This window comes from Paralichthys olivaceus, chromosome 8, assembly GCF_024713975.1.
Source record: "Paralichthys olivaceus isolate ysfri-2021 chromosome 8, ASM2471397v2, whole genome shotgun sequence".
In the NCBI taxonomy this organism is placed as follows: domain Eukaryota; kingdom Metazoa; phylum Chordata; class Actinopteri; order Pleuronectiformes; family Paralichthyidae; genus Paralichthys; species Paralichthys olivaceus.
Window position 1 is genome coordinate 13,115,088 of NC_091100.1, and position 20,859 is coordinate 13,135,946.

At 43.3% G+C, this 20,859-nt stretch overlaps 1 protein-coding gene across 14 annotated transcripts in view; it reads left to right on the forward strand.

Moving 5' to 3' along the window:
• The first annotated feature begins 5,124 nt into the window (after positions 1-5,124).
• Positions 5,125-20,859, forward strand: part of ptprdb (protein tyrosine phosphatase receptor type Db) — a 145,263-nt gene continuing 129,528 nt past the window's right edge. For 10 of the 14 annotated variants that reach the window (XM_069530207.1, XM_069530211.1, XM_069530214.1 and 7 more), the window contains exons 1-2: positions 5,125-5,275; positions 5,466-5,577. The gene's annotated coding sequence lies outside the window, so the exon portion shown is untranslated. The remainder of the gene's footprint in view (positions 5,276-5,465; positions 5,578-20,859) is intronic. The other 4 variants (XM_069530217.1, XM_020100390.2, XM_069530220.1 and 1 more) reach the window with 1 other exon arrangement.

A 20,859-nucleotide genomic window follows, 5' to 3' on the forward strand; every position in this document is an offset into this window, starting at 1 on the left:
CTCTATTTTCTGCTGTGTCAGAGCTGGAGGTCTTAAGGTCAACATTGAAATGACATAATCAATGTCTCAATGGAGACGCAGTTGGGAGGTGATGACCTGAGGTAGCTGAAGAGGATATAGGCTAATATTAATGGAAGTTATTGATATTCGCTGTCATCTTGAAATAGAACAATAAATTCCCACCCACCCAGCTACATCTCCCTCTTTCATACAAATGTAATGTTTTCAACCTTGTATTTTATTTTTGCTTTTTCAGACATTTAAGCTCTAAAAAATTGATGAGGGTACTAGGCTCAAACATAAGATATTTTTCATTTTTCTATTCTGAGAATAAAGACAAAATGTCGAGAATATGGCAGAAATGTTTGATTAATTCAAAATGTCAAGAATAAAGTCGAAATGTAGTGACTAAAAAAGAATGAAGTCAGAATGTCGAGATTAAAGCCAAAATATCGGAATAAACAAAAATTCCTCCTTAAGCATAGCCCTAAAAAATCTGGAAAAGTACGGAAAACAGAAAATAATTTACGTTCACTTGACCCTACGAGTAGTGCAACCATTTCCTCTCAGTGTCAGCAAGTCCAAACCCAGCACACGCCTCTAAAACTTTTTGCTTAACCAATCCAAACACTGATGTGGTCATAGGGTGAGTTAAATCACCAGCTCGGAGATAAAATTCAAAACCAATCAGAGCTGATCCCATTCATATCCATTATACTCTGAGCTGGATCGATCGTGACAAGGTCTGCAGCTCATCGCTCTGGGGCTGTCAGCAGGGGAAGCCCTAATCTATAGGAAAATGGCCGGCCACCAGCACCGGCTGGAGGAGGAATGTATAAATGAAATATGGATGTTTATCAAGCTGGATGAGATTTATTTAGATGTGTGTGTGTGATTAAGTGTTTGATGTTGCTCTCTGAACACGATGTGAGCCAAGGGTTTATCAGATGGGAGGGCTGCGTGTGTGTGTGTGTGTGTGTGTGTGTGTGTGTGTGTGTGTGTGTGTGTGTGTGTGTGTGTGTGTGTGTGTGTGTGTGTGTGTGTGTGTGTGTGTGTGTGTGTGTGTGTGTGTGTGTGTGTGTTGTCTTGTCTTTTTTTCCCCTTTATGGTGTTTGAAATGCTTTTTTCTCTCTCTCGTATTTAAACCATGTTGCTTTGGTACCCCCTGAGCTTTCAAACCCCTGGGTGGTCGATATGGCCTAGTTTTGAATTTCCTGCTGCACACAGAGATGCACACAAACAACTGGCACAAACACAATGCACCGTCAACCCCACTCACACACAGCGCTCATGCACACGGCAATACAGTTACCTCGTAACCAAATCGACAGAACATGTATGAAGGTGCTCTGTTCTATTTCTCTTTTTTCCCCCATTCCGAGAAGGACAAGAAAAAGCTGGAGAAGGAAAAGAGGGGGATGGAGGAGGTGAGAGAAGAGGAAGCGCATGGGGGGAAAGGCGTAGAAGAGAGGGAGGGCTGAAAGTATGATAATGTGTCACAGTATATGGAGCCGAGCCAAGACACGCGGTGAATAATCTGTGGTGGTTTTCTGCTGAGCCAGTTGTTGTAGCATTAAAAATATAATGCCAAATATGTCCCAGTGTCTGGCTCGCCTTAATGACGACAGCCCAGGGGAAGGATAATTAAGACGGAGGGATGAGGAGTTGGCTTCTATTCGTCTTTAATAGTTTTTCAATGGGTCTGATTCCATATTAATGTATAGGAAATTGATATTTTACCGTGTGACCTTATAGGTTTGAGGAGAATCCACTTTATTTCAAGCAGGAGAAATAGTTCTACAAGCTTCTGAAAGGAAAACCAAACTGCATTAAATAGCCGCCATTCAGCCTGTAACCTCAGAAGTGAAAGAACTCATTTGTCAGTTTCTTTTTAAACTATTGTACCGATCTCCAAGGTCTGCAACTGTTTTATACAAACAGTGAAGCCTGTGCAAACTCCTGGCATAAGCGAACCTGCAATCCAAACAAGAACAAAGAATTTGCTCTTATTATTTTAGGGTGAATCACGATCGAGAATACAGATGAACAGACGGATATAACAGCAGGCACACAGGAATAAGATTCATCACCTTGAAATCCACATTTAGACCCACATCTACTGAAGTGTTGAGTCCCAGAGTGTATTAAATAAACCGCTCGAAAGCCGTGTAGCTTTTACAAGGGATGTCTGGAACTTTAAATCCTCAAAGTTAAGGTTTCTTTTATTTCTCTCATATACATTCCTGACCTTTCTTGTGACTTTCATTCTGTCTGCCCTCTCAAGGAGAAAAGGAAACCGATTGATTAACTGATTATCTAACTGACCAGTTGACTCATTGATTCACATACAGGGACGTATCTTTTAACATTGATGCCTGACAAGAGTTTCATAGGGTTTACATTCGATTACAAAATACCCCAGAGTCTTACATGTACGTACATACATACATATACAGATCAATACTCCAGCATATCACAAAAAACACTGAATTGAGCCCACATACAAATACATACAGATACACACAGTTACAGGAGCACAGAGATAGCACACGCACAACCAAACACGCACACTCACATTTCATCCCACATGCTCTGTAAATAGAGAGCAGGATGTTGCTGACATTTGGGCGCATGAACAAACAAGAGATGCTCCTAGAAAGAGGAGAAAGCAGGGAAGGAGGGACAGAGGAGAGGGAGAGAGGGTTGGAGAGACAGAGAATGGATGAAGAGAGAGAGAGACAGGAAAGGAGAGCGAGGGGTAGGTGGACTGATGAAGTGGTGACTCAGGAATGAGATATGAAAAGAAAAGATTCTCCTCTTCCTCTTTTTTCCTCCTCTCCCTCTCTCTCTGTCTTTCTGGCTGTGGACAGGAAAGTCGGCCTGAGACAGACATGGATCTCACCCTGAACTCTGCCCCCTGCTCACTCCATCCATCTTCTCTTTCCCTCTGTCTTGTCCTCGCTCTTTTTCTTTTATATGCTCCCCTGTCTTTGTGTCCTCGTGCAGGAGGACACAGGATGTCTGCCACTCCTATCTTGTGAGTAGCAGGAGCCACCAAGGAGTCATGACTGCAGTTAATAAAAGATCAGATATTCAAGAGATGGGACACAGACCTTCTGCCGGCAGAATTTTCAATATGAAAGTATAATACAAAAAAGGAGATTTAGAAAAGGGATAATGCTTTGGTAAAATAAAAGGCTACAGTGTTTGGCACTGTGGCCTCAGTTTGAAAATGAGATATTACACATATTTTAGTAGCTTTTATTTCCTGGTTTCATTGTTGTGTTTCTGCAATAATATCTGTAACATTTGACCAGAGAGGTGTTTGTTCTCAGTTAGGATCAGGCAGCTGTGGGAACTCGCGGCTTTGTCAAACCCAGAGGGGAGCGGAGAGTGTCACCTGTGTGGTTTGGATGAGGGTTGACAGTTTATCACGTTCTCAGAGTTTAATGTTCCTGTAAAACAGTCAGGCAATTTTTCACACGAGGCCTCTTCAGGAGCTTTCGACGTGTAGTTTCTCAAAGTGACGATCTACGTTACAATGCAACCATATGTTTGCTTGTTTTCTTCAATGGACTGAGATGAGAAGCATTCACATGTTGAATCGCTTTTCTCACCATGAATTAAGTGAGTTGACTTGAAGCCGTTCTCATTTGATACATGACGTGTGGTGTTACTCAGGACATCTTCCTCCTTTTCTGCACAGGTGAAGTATTTATTCCAGATTCATGTAGTTATGTTTTAGGCACGGTGGTTAAACATTGTACATAAAGTACAGCAAATGCACATATTGTATCTTGATTGATTATTGCGTTACTTCTCTGTTGGAGGGAGAAGAAAAACACAGCCCGAGTTTTTCAGAATAGGAGAGAAATCTTGCATATTAATTGTAGGATGATAAATGGTGCAAGTGCTGCAAATCACATGAGAAAACTCCAGCACCTGAGGTGTGTCTGGCTGTGAGCCAGAACGTCCCAGGTCATCTTGTGAAAGCATTTTCTTCTTTTTGGGAAATCAAAATTTCTCCTCTGGTTATGAAAATAGGAACAGTTGTATTACCATACAAGACAGGTTGGTTAATAATTGTTTATGTTCTCTCTCTCTCTCTCTCTCTCTCTCTCTCTCTCTCTCTCTCTCTCTCTCTCTCTCTCACACACACACACACACACACACACACACACACACACACACAAACAGAAAGAGACTCAGTTGTTCCTCGTGGCTGTTAGCCTGAGGGCAGAGGATCACTAACTTATCATTGTGTTTTATTACTTAACAGGTGCATCAGTATGTATGTGTGTGCTTGTGTGTGTACTTGTTTTTGTATCGTCTGTACTTGGGACAAATACATGGTCCTCATAAGGCAGAACCTCATTTCTTAATGAGGTTCAGGTTCAGGTCAGGAGTGAGATGTGAATTATGGTAATAGCTCAGGGTTGTGATATGTGGGGACCTTATGATGTCTGTGACTTTATGTATTATTTTTACTCTGTGAGTTTTTCTTGTAAAGCACTTTGTTACTTGTATTGACAGGTGCTCTACAAATAAAACGTATTATTATCATTATTGTTGTGTTTAGTCACATTATGGGGATTTGTCTTCCTATGGGGACAAACATCCAGTCCTCATAGGGCAGAACATTAAGGTTAGGGTAAAGGTTAGTGTTAGGCATGTAGTGACTGTGGTTAGAGCAAGTCTCCAGGAAATCAATGTAAGTCGATGTAATGTCCACTGAGGTCAGGGAGACAGGACAGTGTGTGTGTGTGTGTGTGTGTGTGTGTGTGTGTGTGTGTGTGTCTCTCTCTCTCTCTCTCTCTCTCTCTCTCTCTCTCTCTCTCTCTCTCTCTCTCATATCTTGACCTACTTGAATAACTTTTAGGTGGTGTGTTTTTTTTATTCAATCCTCCAGATCTGTCTCTCACCACTGCACCTCTGATCTCTCTCTCTCTCTCTTTAGCTCTCTCAGTGTGTGTGTATCTCCCTCTGTGTATCTGTCTGTCTGTCTCTCTCTCTCTCTCTCAGTTTGTGTGTGTCTCTCTCTCCCTCCCTCTCTCTCTCTCTCTCTCTCTCTCAGTGACTGTGTATCTCTCTCTCTCTCCCTCCCTCCCTCTCTCTCTCCCCTCCGGAGCTTATCTCTGTGCGCATCGTCAGCATCAGTTTGAAGTGAAAGCCTGACAGCCGCTTCTCTCTTGTTTCTTTTTGTTCCCTCCCTCTCTCCGGTGGTCATCCGGTCTCGTTGTAGAGGTGCAGCCGTGGATTAGTGATCTAAACGGGGGTAATTACTGATGTACTTTTTTGGGCGGGTTGGTGGGTTGAGGCAGGCTGACCTGGATTGCCGCCTGTGTGTTGGAGCTGATACTAAAACGTGGCTCTCCTCCTTTTCGCACCTTTTCCTCCCCCCACACCCCCCCACCCCCCTCCCTCGCTCTCTCTTTCTCCCTCTCTGTGTCTCTCTCTCTCCGCAGCTGAGTCGGGACCGTGGGAGCGCGTCTGATCGCTGCCTTCAACTTGGGGCTGAAGAGACACGGGAAACTCCTCGGGATTCTCCGTACACCGAGCTCTCATCCACATCTTCTGGTGAGCACTTTGAAGAAAGACAGAAAGAAAGAAAGCAATGTTTGCATGGGTGCAATCTGTTTCTGTGCAGCTTCTCTTGCACATTTGAGAACGTGCATGTCTTAACGATCACTTTATTGTCTTCTTTTCAATTACATGCGTCTTTATGCATTGACAGCAATAAAGGTAGTGCTGCTGCGATGCTTCTCTGTGTAAAAAAAAATGATTAGCCCATGGCTGTGAAGTTCCCTCTTATTATGCATGGGAATTAAACCATTTGTGACAATTATCATGGAGGGATGGAGATAGTAAAATCCTGTGTGTGTGTGTGTGTGTGTGTGTGTGTGTGTGTGTGTGTGTGTGTGGTGGGGGTGAGGCTAAGGTGAGAGGGGTGTGAGAGCAAAGAAACATTTTAGGGATCCCTCAGGGAAGCATCCCTCTTTTTTTATTTTCATGAGAGATTTTATTGGTCTTTCTTATTCCTCTTCTACAATGATGACATTGTCTGATATCGCTCCAAAGCCTCTAGTTAATATGCTATTATTGTCAGTGCCATTACAGAGCTATATATATGTAGATGGTGGCGTCCCACAGTGTTTCTGGCCGTGCTGTAGGCAGAAATATTTGAGGCCATTTGCTTGCTTTTTTATTGTCCTGTTTATCAATTAAGCTTGTCTATAATGGAGATATCACACTTCCTCCGACATAAAACATTACTCTCCCACACACCATCCGCCAGCATCTCACCTCCCACATAGCCACACTTGCTGTCCACAGCCCGATTATCTGGTTGCCTGCCACCATTTGCGCTAATCGAGAGGCCCTACTTAATGTAATGACAACTCGATCTGTCAGGCCGCGCGCAACGTAAAAGGCTCATAAGCGGTGTCATGGAGGGCAGATTGAGAGGCAGTAAAGACACAGAGGAACGTGACGGTGTGCCCGTGGAGGTTGTCTGAGGAGTTTGCTGATGTGTTTTATTGTCCGTGTACAGGATGGGGCCGTCATGGTGGAGCATGGACTCAGGAAAGTGTGTTTTTTGTGATTTGTGTGTCTGTGGGTGCTCTACTCAGTCATGTGCAAGGGAAGAATAAGTGAGCAAAAAGCAAAAGAGGGAAAGAGAGAGAGAGAGATTATGCTAACTCAAAGTATTGGAGGGAAAAAGAAAACCCATGTAAGCAGTTTTTCTTTTAGCTATTTATATTTATATATTTAGCTGTCAGGGCCCTTCACTGACACACAATACGTTCATGTGGATTTGACATTCCCGTCACCAGCAGCAGGGATATATGAATGAGAGCCATTGCTTATTTTAACTTAGCTGTACCACACGAAAGACAAATAAGGGAAGCGTACAAAGATTGACCAAAAAGACATAAATACAAACAAAGGCGACCTTAAATCCACTCCACTGTATCCCCGCTTTGCAATGGCCCCAAAAGCAGTCGTGAAAGTGCATGAAAGAAATGATTTGTGTCCTTCAGTGTTACCATCAGGGTGAGCGGTGGCTATTTAATAATCACAACTTTTCTTTTTTTCTACCTCATGATTCCAGCTTAAGTTAAGGTAAAAGTAAGAACGTATCAAAAGAAATTTGTTTCACTGGGAGAGTGTCCTCTGTCATCCCTCCTCAATTTAGCTCCTGCATTCTCGGGCTGAAATTCACGTACACACCTTTCCTCTGAGAATATTTTGAACCTCCTTACATAGACACGGCCAGCCAATCATGCAATGAACCAATCATTTAGCCCTGGCGACCCCCATCTGTTTTTTTTTTGTCAGGTGAAAATGAGATGATGTATTCTCAGATGATGTGCTCACATGGCGTCACTGATGGGTGTCAAGATGAAGGTGATGATAATATTGTCATGCTGGGCTCCTCTTAATGATACTTATAACACTGATCATCAGATTATCACTGATGTTGGTTATGAAGTAGGTGCTTTATATCCAGGTGCAGTTACAGGGCTGCTGTCAGGAGTATATGGGCACTACATCATTAGACTAGAATAGGATCAAAAGAACTTGATTTCCCAGAATGCCCTTTAGTCTAAGAGCGGCGTGACTTAATGTGTGTCGGAGCAGAAGCAAACACCAGGTTAAAGTGCTCTCGTAAGAAACAGACAAGTTGAGCTTCTCTCAAGAGCATGAAAGAATGGATCTACTTGGTGTTGTTAAAGTGGTGAACTGGCAGCATCATCGCAGTCTTAAGAACATGACAGTCCGTGCAAAATGGAAGCAGCATACAAAGCCAATCCAGATTTTTTTTCATGTGACAGATTGTGTGTGTGTGTGTGTTATTTCCTCCGGTTGTTGTTTGTTCTCACAGATGCAGTTACCAGGCACATACACATTCAAATGTGGTTATTATCTCATTTCTATCATTGACAAATATGGCATAAAGCATTCTGCACTCTCTCAAAAATGAAAATACCTGAAACACATAGATGGAGGCCTGCAGTCACACTTGCCTACACACCTTACTGTGTCTTGCGCGCATTCACCTATTCTATTCTACTCTGGCCTTGGGCTTAAAAATATCAGTAAACACACACTCCCACGGACACAACCACAGGCACACATATACACAGTTGTAGCAGGGACAGCCCTGGCACGCTGGCACCGAACCAAAGCGCTGGTGATAACGAGGTTGAAGTTAGTTAGGATTTTTAGCTGCGCCTCAACCTCCTAACACCCTTTCTAAATCTGATTCATCCCAAAATGAGATGTTTTTCCAAGAGAGGGAGATGAAAACACTCCCTCTCTCTCTTCCCTACTCTCCCTCTCTCTCCCTCCCTCCCTTCGTCCCTTGCCAAATACAGTGGAGTCCACCCTTCACCCAACCCCCCTCTCCTCCATTACTCTCATACTCTCTCACACACACTATCTGTTTCACACCCCGCTCCTCCCTCCCGTTCTCTCACATCTCTCTCTTCTCTCCTCCCCTGGCACCTCGATGTGTTTCTCTTTAATTGAGATGCATTTCAATGTGGTGCAAATTAGCTTTCTACAGCTCCAGTCTCAACTTGCAACCTGTGTATGTTTGTTGCTGTGTGCACGTCGCATGTGTGTGCGTGTGTAAAGAATTCCCATAGTTGAAAGTGAAGGTGCTACCTCCCTGTTTGTTTCTCGCGTCTCCTCTGATGCCTCCTCTCTTCCCTCCTGTCTTCCACAAACTTGCATTTTTAGTACAGCATTAATATAATTCACTGGTTTTGGACGTCTCTGGTTCTGCTTCTCTCGGCTGTAAAAATTGACCCCCCCTTCCTCCATCCCTCTTTAGATTTAAATTCTGATCTGTGCCTCTGAGAGAAGACAGTACGTGGCAGCTCATTAGGGAGAGCGACAGAAATCAGGAGGGTTTTTTTTTTTTTTATAAAGACGTGTTTTAGTTATGCAATGCTAGTCTTCCCCAGCTGATCTGATTTGGTGCTGTTTAAGGAAAAGGTTGTGCACGGTGAGGGTTAAGTGCAGGGCTTCACAGATAACTGCAAACTGTTTTTTCTTTATAAATATGTCCCACGTTTTAGAGTGAAACAAGAAAATCATTACAAATCAATGTTTTTTTTGTGATTATTTACAACTCTGAGCAGTGGGTTCTGGCCCGGGGGTTAGGATTAAGTTTAGTGCTTGCAAAATGAAAGGAAAATACACAAATGAAATACTGGATTATTTTACCTTCTCAGGCTCCTCAAAACTCTTCAGAGGAAACAAGCTGATGATTCTACTTTGGCTGGACTGCCCACACACAGCAAGAGCTGCTGAATTAGAGAGATCCCCATCTAGTCTCAATATAATATAACCTCTCCTGGTGCAAATTAATACCTAGGACAAGCAAGGGTACACTTATAAATTTAAAAATATTAAATTAAAGCAACTTTTACTCCGGGTGTCTGGTGTGTTCACAAACAGTGTGTGACAGTTAACATGTCATGGTGCACTTTGTGGCACTTTTTCTGCAGGTGCATGTGTAAGCACACACATACATGCATGTATGTGTGCATGTGAGAGAGCGAGAGGAGTTGTTAGGGAGAGTGATGCTGACAGTGGGGTGACCTTGGGGCTCCCAGTCTTCCTCCTGTCGATGAAGAGGATGACTTAGTGCCTCCCTCCTCACCCATGATGGCTCATTTATTATCATTAGGCACACAGTCAAAAGATGCTGCTCAGGCCCTCAAGACAGAGTGGTACCTCTGAGTGTGTGTGTGTGTGTGTGTGTGTGCGTCGCTGAGTGAGAGACAACAGGACAGATCCAGAAAAGGAACTCTTCCGATAAGTGCTACACATGAGCATATGTGTCTGTCAACCCACATTTGTCGCAGGTGTACGTGTGCCTTTGTGTTGACTCCTGAACGTGTGTTTATCCACAGCTTGACGTGCAGATATGTTGCCTGTCAGTCGGCATCTGCCCCGTGACACAGGCCCCCACTCTGTCTGCTTGCCATGTGGCATAAATAACCGCTGGTGCCATAACCCTAACCCAACGTCACCTCTGCCTGCCGGAGAGCAACATCAGTGGTATATGGCTACATCTGTGCTATCGTTTCTCAGCGTGATGGATGGAGACTTCTGCGGGCCAGTCAATACCCAATCTGAGCCCCACTGTCCTGATTTAAGATACAGCAGCACCCAGGTGACACATTCAGGAGCACGCCACTTTAATCACTCCGAGCATCAACTCCACACTGCCAAGATTGGTGTGTGGGTGGCTTAGTGTGTCTGTGTGTGTGTTTGTATTAGTATCAGTCAAGCGCTGCTGTAATCACACTGTGATCGCCAAGTGCCTGCACTTCTGACAGAGTTAACATTTCTTTAGAATTTAAAGGCAGTGACATGAAAAACATTTACGAGGGGGAGTTTATGCTGCGTGTGGCTTGAACGGTAACAGGGAACATACATGAAGTGAGAAGACTGAGTTACTTTATTTTAGCTGAAGGTCTTTACTATAAATAGAAAGCTCTCATACAGAAGCCCTGTCTGCTGTAAAATACATTCACAGACTGCCTGGATGTCACTCATGAGGAGGACAAAGCTCAGGACGGTGGCAGGAGTTTGTTCTGTGTCATGTTAGGTGAAGCCACACAAGGCCCCTCAGATTAGGTCAAGGAAAACTCGTGGATGTGGTGAAATGAAATGTTGAATTAGTCAACGCATCCCATCTCGCATTAACCCAATGAGACCTAGGGGGCCAAATAAAGACTCTTTTTAAAACCTGAGCGTTGTTTGGAAACAGCCACCTAAAACCTGAGGGTTTTCTTTTATACCTTTAATTAAAAAAACTTGGGTTAGCGGACAAATCTGAATCATCCTCATTGTGGTCAATGAAGCTCTGCTGTAATCTGCTTCAATATCTCTCTCCTTTCTCCTTTAAAAACCTGTTTGCAGGCTAAAAGCATTAACAAACAAACAAACTGCATTTCCTATAATGCATTTCACCTTTCCCAAGCATTTCAGGGATATTTCATCAGTCACTTGAAAACGATGACATTGTGGATGAGACGTCTCATCTGGCTCTAAAGGCAGAGGCATGCAAACATCGCTCTTAGAGGTGCACACACCCATATGTTGCATCAGGTCTAAATGGGCTGAAATCAACTTTGAGTCACTGTTAACTTTTTGAACATTATTGGAGGCGACACGATCTTTCCCAAACCCTTAACCGAACACTTCCATTTGCCAAAACATACTGTTTGCTGAACCATTAAAATGTTACTCATGCTTTTGTTGGCAGGAGCAGATGTTAGAGGAAAAATAAATGAAATACTTTGACAGTGAACATTTTGCTGATATTTTGAGCCTCTTGCTTTGGCAGTGAGCAGTTTAGGTCCGATATGAAATATGCTGTATTTTGAAAGCCCGGGCACAATTACTTTGCCCATAAAATTTATCTGCTAATTAAATTTGGTTTTATATGAGTATATATTCAAAGAGACAAGGTTACATATATCCAAATGTGTTGGGCAAACACGTCAACCTCACATTAATTGAAGCCTTGTGCATGGGTGGAAAAGTGCAATTGAAATCAATATTTCATGAATGCAAGGGAGGGCAACTTAAATTCAGCATCCTGAATGTGTATGGTCCTCCTGCTGTTTCAGTTTATGAGCCAGAGAAAACGCTTCGGTATGTGTGGTAATCAAGGGAAAATTGTGTTTGTATGAGTGAGCGGCTGGATATCGCTACTTCATCAGAGAGTAATCTGTTTGCACTGCTTCAAATTGTTCTCGGTTGACGCACCATCGTTCACATACATGCACGACACATACTTACTTGTGTACACAGGCACGCACGCACACACGCACACATATAGGTCCACAGCCCCTCCCCTCCAGCCCCTCCACTTTGGCTGTTAGTCTAATTTATGAGGTGCCGTTAATTTGGCCTAAACGCTCCTTGTGAGACCTCCCTCCTCTCTCATCCCTTCATCCCTGCATCCCTCCTTCTCTTCCTCCCTCTCATCAGTCACTCGGCAGAGTAAATCAGGGGGGTGGTATTGCACAGCAGGCAATACACAGACTGGACACCTTGACTAATATACCACTGTCCTTCTTCCTCCTTCCCTCCCTCTCCCCCTGTCTGTCTAACTCTCTCCATCCACTCCCGCTCTCCATCTCTCTTGCCCGCCATCTAAATCAAATTTGGCTCCTCTCCTCCTCCTCTCGTCTTCTTCTCCTCTCCTCATTTCCGTCTACACTTCTGTCACCCCTCCTGTGTGGCACCCGTGCACTCTCCCCTCTTCTCTTTTTCCTCCTCCACCCACTGTCTCCGCGCTTCTGTCCTCTACCTTTCTACCGCTCCTCTCCTTCTTCGCTCCCCTTACCTTGCCTTGCTCCTCCTTGCCCCTCCCCCCACCACCCGTTCTTCTGTTCTCATGGTAGGTGTAAATTTAGAACAGAAGGCATGAGGGGATGCTTTGTGTGTGTGTGTGTGTGTGTGTGTGTGTGTGTGTGTGTGTGTGTGTGTGTGTGTGTGTGTGTGTGTGAGAGAAAGAGAAACTCTACATGAAAGCTCCTCAGAGTCCCCGTACAGCGCTCAGATGGGGCTGATTAAAAACCTAAAGCCTTGGTTTTCATCCACAGTTAGGATTCGCATAAAGAAAAAAATCACATTCTCACAGTTGTGCACACATGTGTTCACACATCGTTTCATGCATGCATGCACACACAAGCCCCCCCTCCTCATTATCTTCCTCTTTATCCTCTCTTTTTTCCCTACCTCTGCTGTCTCACTCTTTCTCAAACACAGACCACAGTGTAGCGAGTGGTTGAAGGGGATTCTTGGTGAGAGACTGGAAGCGAGCAGCAAGAAAATCAGGCATCTGAGACTCCCTCGTCACTTTACACAGTTCCCTTTAATTCCATACATGGCGCACACATGGGACCGACCCTGTGCTGTACTCACTGTGCCGAGCTGCCCAGTACACCTATACATCACTGTCCATCTTTCCAGCACTCTCTCTCTTTCTCTCTTCCAACCGCATTCATCCTGGGTTTTATGTCTATTTATTTTCCTCCTTTTCCTTCTTATCTCTCATCTTTATCGACGTCACTCTCACACGCACACGCACACACACACACACACACACTCTCATACACACTCTCATCTGTCGGCCCCAACTTTTGTCCTCTCTCCCCCCCTCCTCATCTTCTTCAAATTCCCAGAGCACAGAGGGCTTAGCTACTTCTCAATAAATGTAACAGCATCCAGCCTCCTGCTCCCCCCCCCCCCCCCCCTTCACATCTACACCTCCACCCCCTTCTCTCTGTCACTTCTCCTTACGAGCGCACAGTCATACAGTCGCACAGTCTTGCTACCTCTGCTTTATCCCACTGTGTATTATATAAGTCTACTGTAGTTACCATTAGGCAAGAACACCTTAAATCACTGCCCCATTCTACGACTTTCAAGCTAACATACGTGTGTGTGTGTGTGTTTGTATTTATATACTGTATATTTTTTGCTTAAGTGATATTATCTAAGATGCCATGCCTTTTATTTTCATCAAGATCAAGATGTTGAAAAACACTCTGTCGTAGAATTAAAGAAAGTCTGTGCAACGTGAAAAGATAATTTGACCAAAAATGTAACACTGAAGTTCTGTTCGGTGAAGGGTTTGTTGACCTTGAGATGGAAAAAAAATACCAGGATCCTTCAAATTTGGCTGTTAATGAAAAATTATAGGCACTGAGAATAAGTGTGGACTGTAAAATGCTTTGGCTTTGAATTGTAAATATGTTGTTTTGCATAAGAACTATAATACACCCAAAACATTTCACTTAAAACTTGAGAAAAGTAGGATTTGACAATTATTTGATAATTTGGTATAGAACAAACTTTATTCATTACAGTTTTGATTAGCAATTGATAGTTTTGACTGATGAAAAAAAAAAAACACACGATGTTCTCTGACACATTTGTTTGCCTTAAATTGTAAACTGAATTGTTTCGACTGCACGAAATAAGAGATCAGATATAGTTTTAAAGGTTTTATGGTCTATAGAACTGGTACCTAGTACGTTTTAGTTGGACCTCTTTATTTGTTATATACTGTGTAGTCAACTGACTTGTGAAATTTAATTCAGCGGTAAATACCTTCAGGTCAGGTTCTGTGGGATCAGCAGCATAAATCAGGGGTTATCTGCTCCTGGCAGTGCTGGCAGCCCGCTAACACAGTCAGGTAAGTGCAGCGTGATAAATTATTATTGTAGAAACCCTTGATGCTAACTTGTCTTATCGGGGTCAGCGGACAAGCGATTATAAATTGTGGTAATAAATGGGTTTACACATGGAAAGCATTGTTTCACAGCTCCCCACCCCAGGGTTCAACACTTTTCACTGAGATAATGGAAATAAAATTTCAATGATGGACGTGGAACTCGCAAATCAAGTATGAATCTGGTGCATTTTTCCCTCGTGCGAATCCATTATGTGGCTGTTTCCCTGTGAGATCTCTGGGAGGCAGGCCAAGTGTCTCTGGCTGAGCCATCTCCATTCGCCGGGTGTCTGTTCAGTCAGCCACACAGAAGACAGATAGAAGCACCAGTCTGCTCACCCCTCCACTCGCACCAATGTAATCAGACCTCAGCAGCCATAAACCACCAGCTATGGACACTCTGCCCAGCCCGCTGTCTCACACACACACAAACACATATACACACACGCACACACAACCACACACAGAAATACAATCCCAAGTACGCAGATACAGACACACAAATTTAAGTTTGGACTCATGTGGCAGACTGGATTTGCATCTGTAGGCATAGACACAATTTAAATCCACGTGGAAAAATAGAGCTGATGCATCGACTCACAGACGGTACAGGCTGACACATGTATGCACACACACTTAAATGTTCAGTGTGTAAGATCTAGTTGAAGGGGATCTATTGGCAGAAATATAATATATTACCCTAGAATGGGCCCTTTATGTTTAGATCCGTATTCACCAATAAATTCTACACACTGAACCTTTAAGCTGTGTTTCCATTGGTCAGAATACCCACTGACGTCTCAATTTCATCCTCAATGGAAACTGAAACAAATGTCATTCACTCCTGGGTCAAATGTGAAGTTTGAATGAAATTTGACAGGACAGAAAATGTGCGGTGCACTCAGTCAGGCCCGGTTGAAAACATGACGTTACTCAGCTGGTCTGTGGTGCCTCCTCCTCTGCTGCTGTTGTAAGAGTTGCTTTGTGCAAAGATGACAAACAGCCTCGCCTTTCATCGGTGCTTTGCGCTCTATGGTGTAGAACCCAAAATGTAGTCACACGCTGCTTCTCAGAGGCTCTGGGGTCGTGATTGTCTGCTCATCATGACCGTGCTTGCTAGCGGCCTCCATTTTGGTTGCAGAACAACGTAACATTTACATTTACGCAGGCTTACTTCACTGATAGGTCAAGAGGGCAGGCAATAGGTCAGTGATCCCTCTCTGCTGGATCAGGAGACGAATTACTTCAGTCTCATTGGCTTCTGTGTATTTTGAATTTGAACAGATTATGACAGTTAGAAGACCCCCCCCCACCACCACTTTTGAATAAATGTCGAATAAAAAGTGACTGCCCTTCTGTGCAGTATCCATAGGTTTTTATTGGCTCCGGCTCTGATCAGCAGCGATGGAAACGTGACACCCACGTGAACATGTTCATTTGGCAAGACAGTGAAGTGAGATAGTGGCTCAGTTTTTGCGTCATAAAACATGACGCACCAGGCACTGAAAAACAGAAAATGCTCACTCTTCTACCTGCAAAGGGAAAGGAATCGAGTTTTTTCAAGTGTTTTCAGACATTTAGAAAACTTGCCTCTACCCCCTTATTATGAGGTTATTAAGTGAGGCTATGTGCCAAATGGTGGTCGCTCTGTAAGTTGACGATTTCTGCCTGAGGAGCTAAGCCCAATATGTCCCACTCTGCCGACGCAGGAAGGATGTCTTCTGGCCAAAGGGGAATCTTAATCAAGCTGCTCATCCTGCCTGCGTTATATATGTGTGTGTGTGTGTGTGTGTGTGTGTGTGTGTGCGTGTGCATGGATGGGCTACCGTCTACTGTGTCTGTGAGTAACGTGAAAGCTTTATCTCCCTCCCTCACTGTCTCTTCCCTCCCATCACTCTTTTAGCACCTCCATCAGTGTCTGCCCCCCCCCCCCCCCCCCCCCCCCCGCTCCTCACCACCACCATCTCATGCCAGTTTGTGTCTGTTTGTCTTTTTGTTATCTTGTATCTTTTGTACTCCTCCTCAGCAAACTCCCCCCACCCCTCTTTTTTTTTTCTTCCACTCACTCTCCCCCTTTCTCCCGCTTTGTGGTGTGAACGATGGTGTACGACTGCGCTTTAGGAGATTTACTGCTGGATCCCCTCTCTGTCAGGTGTCGAGACGAAAGGGAAGCATTGAAGGGGGTGGGGGGGGGGAGCAGCAGATGGAAGACGGAGCAGTACACAGGGAGATGAAGTACAGAGGGAGACTTGGGGGAATGGAATCAGAGGATGAGGGCAAAGGGAGGGATGAGAAAGATAAGATTATGCAGGACGCCGTACAATGAGAAAGAGTTAGAGAGATGCAAACAGGGTGTAGAATAGAAGGAGAGGCTATGTTTTTAAAACAGTCTCTGAATACAGTTTGACAGAACGGCTCAATACTTTGATGTATCTGAGCCGGCTCTCTCCCTTTACTTTCCCTCGTTGACTCAGTTTCTCACCTGAGCATGAAAAGCACAAACACACAGAAACACAAACTCAAACACAATAACAGAACAAAACAGCGTGAAACTTTACCTTTCACGCTGACCAGATTTTGTGTTGCTGAATAAATGCAAAGATTCGCAGATCTTACCTTGTAATTGAAAAGCGTCTCTCTGAGCAGTGAAGTGCTTCGGGCCTAGTGAGGGGTTAAAGTTGCAACTGAGGTCACAGTGAGTGTGTTTAACCCACTAATAGACCATTCACACACTGTAATGGCCCCCGAGAGAAAACACACACACACACACACACACATCTTCAAAGACCAGACACACTGCCTCAGTGCACAGCGGAACATGTATTCACAGATGCACACAAATCACATAGCTCTAACTATACTTGTGAGGACCCTCCATCCATTGCTGTTTTTTCTCAATTCATGTGAAGATAATTTTAAGAGAAACAAAACAAAACATTTTTTGGGGGCCGATGCCAAACTGATATTGCAGAATAAAAACATTCTGTTATAAACATATCACCCAGATATACATCCATCTGGCTATCTTTCTTTCTGTCCATCTATCCATCTATCCTTCCTGTGGGCTGTAGATATACAGTATACTGTATATATTTATATAACCTATTCAAAATGTAATAAAAAAATGTACAAGTAAAATACCAACCAAATATGTAGAACCTGAAAATATTATAGAAAATAAAGAATCATATTTAACTTTTCATCTTGTTTATTCTGTAAAAATAAAGTTTTGATATTGTTTCATATCAGCAAAAACAAAAAATTCTGACACCCATATGTCTGTGAAAAGCTCCTATAGGCTAATTTTTATTGTCCAACTGATAAATTGGTCAGGCTTAATTAGAATAGAATCAACAGTGACAGGATCCTGAATGTTCCATGAATCAATTGAACATATATATAACTAAAATAATACATGTTACTGCAGCGTCAATCATACAGAAGTATAAACCAACCTTTGAGTAAATAAATCCATATTAGCTGATGTTATCAAGTAATTGCTCATAAAGTGCAATGCTCCTTATCCTGCAAGGATAATATATCCTTATTAATATCCCTGATTCAAATCAACACGGGGCTGCAGTGTTGTGGGCGTGTGGCTGCAGGTACAGCGGTGAGAAGATGAGATACAAACCTGGGAGACCAGATTTAAAGGCTTTTTTCAAACAAGACACTGTACATTAGCTCCTGCTCCTTAGAGGCAGGAATTTACAACCATGCAAAGTTACCACATCAGCAGAAATGTGCTCGTCTGTCTAGACACTTGTGAGGTAAACAATAGAATTAGCACATTGTACAAGCGCTATAGTTTTACAGGTCATACAATGACACATTGTGCATTAATGACAGAACCAAATCATCAATGTATATGGAACACAGTTGATTTAATCACTCTCTCTGTATTTTGTGTGACTTGATATTCAGCTGCGGCCTTGTGATCACACCAGGATGCATTTTATTGTCATGCTTGTACTCTCCATGACTGGTGGTCAGGTTCACACTATTATAGTCTGTCATTGACGGCAGTGCTTGCAGCAGTGTTGGCGCAATCTGGACACCTCATGTCATTGAAACATGGCTCATCTTCAGAACGCTCCTGCTTACAATGACTACTGATTTTTTTTCTCTCCCAGATATAGTACAAGAGTTTGGTTTGAGTTGACAACAGAATTATGCATTAGAGTCTTCAAATCTCAGAGGACTCATGCTCAGCTGCTCAGAGAGTTGCTCTTACAGGAGTTGAGTTTCACCCAAAATAATATGGAGTTGTCCACCATTTCTCTGAAAGCTGAAAACTGAATCAGGAGCTGTGTGAAGTTCCTCACCGCTGACTGAGAGCTTGAGTTCAGTCTGTTTGTGATCCAAGGACCACATGTTTGACACCAGCTCAAATATTTAATACAGAATAAAATGATTAACTCCTGTTGGCAGCTTTTATATGTTAATTGGACCTGTGAAATCTTGTGTTTTTTTTCAAAGTCAAAAGCAACTCAGGAAAAGAGAAAAATTCATATGGCAGCAAATATTTTTATCCGTGATGTCCTTCTGGGTGCTCTCTTCTGAATGTATGTCGGTCAGGTCACAGTCAGGGTTAAGTGACAGGATGCTGGATGACAGATATTCAGGCCAATGTTAACATTAATGTTTGAGATGCAGCTTAGCAGAATGAGTTGCAGGGACATATGTTAATATGCTTCATTTCGCGGTGAGTGAGTTAATAGTTAAAAAGCTCCAAACTCATTCAGAAGGAGAATTTGTGAAGGATCTTTGTTGCAGTGCTGCCATAACTGGACAAGGTCAAATTCTTCTTAAATTTCAGTTTATGTTGAGAAACCATGACAATTATTAGATTATGAAGATCCTAATATCAGAAAATCAACGAAGGACACTGCAAGAATGAATGATTTATTTGTCATACAATATAGTTAAAGGAAGTGGAAAAATGCACTTCCACACTGAGTAGTCTGTTTGAAATCCTGCTGACAAAGAGACACAGTACAGACAGTCGAGAGCAGACATCCACAAGGCCAGATAGTCCCTTTATGAAACCACATTTAAATAACTGGATCTCCACCAAATTGTACACACTCATCAATATCAGTCCCTGAAACATGTCCAGTGTTTTTTTTTTTTATCAAGATCCATGAATTATTCTCTGAGAAATCAACAAAAAGAATTTCAATCCTGGATCTGCCCCCTGATCTACATGCTCACCTAAATGTAATGATTTTTCCTTGGTTCATATCCCCCCGCCAACTTTAATGAAACTCCTGAAAGCACTTTTTGAGTAATGCTTTTAACTAATAAACAGATGAACAAACACAGACAAAAACATGAGCTCCCTGGTGAACGTGACAAATATACTCCAACTAGTTATTTTAGTAGATGGGATCACTGGTCCACTATGAGCCTTGTCAGATGTTGTAAAAAAACGAAAAGGCCCTTGATAAAAAAAAATGCTCCCAACTCAACATGCCCTGCAGCAACGAACAACACACGCACGCACACACACACACACACACACACACACACACACACACACACACACATAAAATCAAATTCTAATTTATTTTCTCAAACATCCACTAACACTCATTTACACACAAAGATGTCAGTGCATTGTAAACGTGTTTGTATGTTTGAATGCCTGAATTATGTGCTGTGAAGAAACTGACGACAGGAGATGAATTGAGGGAGAGAGAGTAGGAACAGATATGGTTGGAGGCACCCATCTGTCAGAGAAAACGAAAAGAGACAGGGTGGGAGAGAGAGAGAGAGAGAGAGAGAGAGAGACAGGGAGAGAGAAGGGGGGTAAATTGACTGAAAGCAGCATGTGGATGTACAGGCGCAGGCTGCGAGACAGACAAAAAAGGGTGAGACAGAGATGAAGCAGAGAGGAGACAGAGACAGGAAGAGGGAGTGAAAGACGTCCAGCCTGAGAGGGTGACAGAGTGTGTTGTCCTGAGAGGGAGCATGTGTGGGTGAATGTGAGAGCAGCGTTAGCTAACTCGTCTGTCAATCTGGGTCCGTGATTGACACCTCAGGTTCCCGCGCTCCACTCTTAGCCCACTGGCTCCTCCTGTCAGGATGTGGGGCATGGGGTCATACACACACACACACACACACACACACACACACACACACACTGGCACATTAAGCACACACATGCAAATACATGAAGTGAGCATCACATACCTACTGTGAGCTTCGTGGTTAATTACACGATAGAAAATATGGCACAAATGTTAATACGTGCAAAAGGTCATCTATCTACACACACACACACACACACACACACACACACACACACACACACAAGCACACATACACACACATGCAGACACAGACATATATGCAGACAGGGTCTAGCAGAGGTGAGGTCTCCAGTGGCGTCCACTCTTGCTGACTGGACTGTAACCTTTGACCTATAACCTTTGACCCTTACACTGTCAGCAGAACAGCTTTCTACTGGACCTTTCACTTCCCACTGTCCTTATGTGGGTGTGTGTGCATGTGTACACATTAATGTTATATGTTCATATTTTTATTTTTATGCACATTATACAGCCATTTGGCAATTACCCTGCCCA